General features: G+C 47.0%; 1 protein-coding gene across 5 annotated transcripts in view; it reads left to right on the forward strand.

Moving 5' to 3' along the window:
* The window catches only part of dtnba (dystrobrevin, beta a), a 47,765-nt gene that overhangs the window by 16,210 nt on the left and 26,555 nt on the right, over positions 1 to 5,000 (forward strand). The window lies entirely within an intron of this gene.

Consider the following 5,000-nt stretch of genomic DNA (forward strand, 5'->3'; position numbering starts at 1 on the left):
CCTGATTCTTTGTGTGGAAGTGGAAGTGTGTGTCCTGTGGTGTGGATGTGGAAGTGCGTGTTCTGGGTGTGGATGAAGAAGTGTGTGTTTTGGGTCGTGGATGAAGAAGTGTGTGTTTTGGGTCGTGGATGTGGAAGTGTGTGTTCTGGGTGTGGATGAAGAAGTGTGTGTTCTGGGTCGTGGATGTGGAAGTGTGTGTCCTGTGGTGTGGATGAAGAAATGTGTGTTCTGGGTCGTGGATGTGGAAGTGTTTGTTCTGGGTCATGGATGTGGAAGTGTGTGTTCTGGGTCGTGGGCAGTGGTTAAGGTGAGCTGCTTGGGGCTCGGGGAGGGAGGGGGGGTGCCTGTCCTGTTTCGGGGCAACGGAGAGCAGATTTATAGAGCTCCTGTCAGCTCTCTGGCCTTTGGAGTCTCATGTCTCTGAACCCCACCAGGAGCCCCGGGGGAGCAGAATTCCCTTTCTCTCTTTTCTTCTGTACTCTTCTATCCCTCTCTTTTTTGGTCTGGCTCTTCCCTTCTCCTTTTGTTTCTTTCCAATCGTTCTGTCCTTGTGAAATATTCACACGCGAAGTACACACACATTTTTCACCCTGCTAAAATCTGTCCCCCTCCTTCTCCCTCCATCTCTCTCTCTCGCTCCATTCCTCCCTCCCTCTCTTGCTCTCTCTCTGTCCCTCTCCCCCTTCCTCCCTCTCTTTCTCTCTAATATTTCAACCTCTTTCTCCCTCCCTTCCACACTCCTTCACCCTCCCTTCTCTCTTTCTCTCCCCTCTCTCTGTGTGGTTGAGTGGCCTGTTGCTGTATTGAGCGGCAGGCTGGTATCTCTGGAGAGCAGGTCTGTCTGTCGTGTTGTGTAATTATGTGAGGGGATAATTATATCAGTCAGCCGGAAGGCTGGCGGTAAAAATAGAGAGCGCAGGCAGGCGTGCTGCGCAGTGCCGAGGCTAAACGCTAGGCCGCTAGCTAGTGTCTTTGCCATGCAGGGCAGGACAGGCAGGCAGCAGCCACCCATATGTGTGAGTGGGTAAGCCTGTGGACCAACTGCCGTGTCACTGAGATCGGCTGTTTGACTGTTAGCACGCTAGCGGGCTGTGCGTGGAGATTGAATATCCTCACTGGCAGGCCAGAAAAATGGATCATCCCCAGCTTAAATGCTGCTGTTAGCCTAGCCTAGCGTGGACTATAGGCCAGTGAGTTTTCACAAGGAGAGACACACAAGTGTTGATGTGTTCTCCTCACACCTGTCTGGAGAGGTCAGTTTATAGGCTAGGCTAGGCTAGGTTAATTTGTATTGTAGAGCTACATACAGTATCTGTAGAGCATTGGAGACTTTCGTCTTACTTTTCTTTACTCCACCCAACATGGTTCCCTAAGTCATGTTTGTAAAACTTGTGAACCCATAAGAGGGTAGTGCATGTGAACCCATAAATGTAGTTTGGAGTGTGGTGTGTATGTGGAAAGATGGACTGCTTGATGTCAGCTGTAGCACGCATGTGTGCTGCTGTTAGCTGTGCTGGACTGGAGCATTGTGACGGAGGTGGAGGAGTGTGTGTGTTATCGTGACTGAGGTGGAGGAGTGTGTGTGTTATCGTGATGGAGGTGGAGGAGTGTGTGTGTTATCGTGATGGAGGTGGAGGAGTGTGTGTGTTATCGTGATGAAGGTGGAGGAGTGTGTTATCGTGACAGGTGGAGGAGTGTGTTATCGCGGCGGAATCTCTGGCATGCTGCAGTCGGAGCGGAGCGGAGTGGAGGGTGGAGGGTGCCAGCCCTGCAGAGTGTCAGTGAAGCAGCACCACTATCTCAGCTGATCAGACAGGGAGCTTTACAGATAACACACACACACACACAAATATATACACACGCACAGTCGCACACACACACACATCTGCTCTGTCTCTCTCTCTCTCTCTCTCTCTCTCTCTCTCTCACACACACACACACACGCGCTTACATTCTTTCTCTTTCTCTCTCTCTCTCTCACACACATACACACACTGCATTCACTCAAACCTTCACTCTCTTTCACTCTCTTACACACATATACAGACACACACACACACAAACATATACAGACACACACACACAGACACACACAAAAACAGATACTGCTGCTACTGTTTGGGCCTCTGAGGGGTCAGTATACATATCCCACCTTTAAGTAGAGGTCTGGGGAGAGGGAGGAGAGGAGAGATAGAGATGAGAGGAGGAGTGTGTGTGTGTGTGCGTGTGTGTGTGTATATATATATGTGTGTGTGTGTATATATGTGTGTGTGTGTGTGTGTGTGTGTGTGTGTGTGTGTGTGTGTGTAAGGCTATACAGCGGGTTGTCATGGGTTACGGGCTGGGCGGAATGTGTTGGCAGAGAGATGGGCTCCTGCTGCAGTAACTGATGTCTCCAACCTGCCCAACCCACCTCATGCTGCAGAGAGAGCGGGTGGGGGAAGAGGAGTAAGGGAGAAAGGGGGGGGGGGGGGGGGAAGAGGGGGGAAGAGAAGGAGAGAGAGGACCTATGTCTGAGAGAGAAAAGTATATCTGAGGCAGAGAATGTGTGTCACTTCCAATATTTACAATATGTGTGTGTACATTTGGTGGTGTTACTGTCAAATGTATTTGTCTTTGTGAGCATTTATCCAATGAGAAAGGCCTGAGAGAGAGAGTGTGTGTGTGTGTGTGTGTGTCTTTGTGTGTGTGTGTGTGTGTGTGTGTTTGCTGTGTGTGTGTGTTTCTGTTTGCTTGTATGGATCTCTGTGAAAATGTTTGACAGAAAGCAGGCTTCAGTGAATGAGTGAATGAATGTGTGTGTGTGTGCCTGCGTGTGTGTGTGTGTGTGTGTGTGCGCGCATATGCAGGAAGAATGATCAGTGTGTAATATAAAGGCTCATTTGCTTTAAGCCCATGTGAGGCTCTTTGTTTCAGGTGATTATGTGTAGGTCCCCTGCCGAGCGCTTAAATCTCCTCTGGAATGTGGGTGTGAGTGTGTATGTGTGTGTGAGTTTCTTTGGGAGTGTGTGTCTGTGTGTATGTGTCAGCAGTTTATAGTGTGTGTGTGTGTGTGTGTGTGTGTGTGTGTGTCTGTGTGTGTGTGTGCGTGTGTGTATGTCTGTCTATGAACATGTCAAAACTGGAAGAGGGGATATGACTTGTTGGAAGGGGGGAGATGTTCCTTTCGGAAGCCTGGCCTTAAATCAGACGTCTGGGGTTGCTGGAGCGTTCTGGAGTCCAATCACACCCACTCACACACACTCACACACACTCACACACACACTCACACACACTCACACATTCACACACATTCACATGGACTAGACCTGAGATATCTCTGTTTCAGCCCATCTCCACTGCCATTTCCTCTTGTTATGGCCAGCTCCTGCCAGATAGTGTTGTTGATTTCCAGAAAACAAACTGCAATTAAGGGAATATAATGCCTAAGGGAGGCTTAATAACAGGTGTGTGGGTAGAGAGGTGTTTTGGTGTGTGTGTGTGTCTGTGTGAGAGAGAGAGAGAGAGACACCCAGCGATATCCAAAGTGAAGAGGGGTTGTACAGTGTGATTATTTAAAGTGTCATAACAGAGGATGGGAGCGGAGGCGGAGAGGATTGCATGTGACTTGGGGACCACTGGGGCATGACGGCAGGGTAGATGATGGAGGACTCGTATGAACGCTTCAGCACACACAGAAAGAACAGGAGAACGAGAGAGCGGGAGAGAGAGAGATGAAAAAGAAAGTGAGGGAGAGATGAAGCGAGTGAGGGAGGTTAGACATTAATGTTGGGAAAGCAGTCGCTAGCGAACACTCTCTGTCTCTCTCTCCTTCTCTCTCTCTCTCTCACTCACACACACACACACACACACACACACACACACATTCCTCACTTTAAAAGTAAATGTGTTTGTACACTTTTCTCATAAAATCTAACCGATTGTTATTAATCTTATATCAAAAAATCTAGTTGGCATTGTTTTTAGTATAAAGATACTTACCTAACGCTTTGTCGTAAATAATTTCACTTAGTTTAAGAAAATACTTCTTTTAAGACATCTCATCTTGAAAACAAGCAAATTTGTCTGCCAGTAGGTTAATTAAATTTGTTCTAAAAACAAGCAAATTTGTCTGCCACTGCGTTGAGTAAATTTGTCTTGATAAAGACTCCTTAAGATAAGTCAAAGTCTTCTTAAATTAAGTCAGAATGATTTTTCGAGAGAGCGCTAGGAAAGTCTCCTCATACTAAAGACAATACCAAATAGATTTTTTGATCTTAATATGAGATTAATAACACTTGGTTAGATTTTATTTTTTGCAGTGTATAATACCCTTATGTGTTGCCCTGTAGTATATCTGAAGAAGGTTGTCCATTTTGGCCAAGGTCAGGTCTGTGTGTGAGTTCACAACATGCACAGGAGCGTCCTTGTGTGTCTGTGACCACAGGCTATATACTGCAGCCGTCTGTCACTTCATTTATGTGTGTTTGTGAAAAAGGTCATGTACTTGATCTGTGTGTGTGTGTGTGTGTGTGTGTGTGCGTGTGTGTGTGTGTGCCCGTGTGTGTGGCAGTGGGAGAGATAGAGGCCCTGTTCATGTAAGGGCCTGGTGAAGTTATTAGAGGGATGTTGAATGAAAACTTGTCTTGGGAATGTGTGTGCTTGTCTTTGTGTGAATGAAAACTCTATGTGTGTACTTGTCTTTGTGTGTGTTTTCAACAGTGTGAGCAGATGTATTCTGATTGCAAAATTGAATGCCCCAAAGATTGACTTGTTGTCAAGATGTGTGTGTGTGTGTGTGTGTGTGTGTGTGTGTGTGTGTGTGTGTGTATGTGTGTGTGTATGTGTGTGTGTGTGTGTGTAGGGTGCGTGTGTAGGATATTAAAAAAGGTTGGTAGAGACAGTAGCAGAAGTATGTGTGCTTGAGTGCGTGTGTGTGTGTGTGTGTGTGTGTGTGTGTGTGTGTGTGTTTGAGTGTGCATATCTGTCATCATCACAGTTAGGGTTGCAAAAAGGCGGAA

Source organism: Alosa pseudoharengus, unplaced genomic scaffold (genome assembly GCF_046254945.1).
Source record: "Alosa pseudoharengus isolate Yale_2024_CS ecotype anadromous, Long Island Sound unplaced genomic scaffold, YU_APseudo_1.1 YU_APseudo_1.1_scf_7, whole genome shotgun sequence".
Classification (NCBI taxonomy): domain Eukaryota; kingdom Metazoa; phylum Chordata; class Actinopteri; order Clupeiformes; family Clupeidae; genus Alosa; species Alosa pseudoharengus.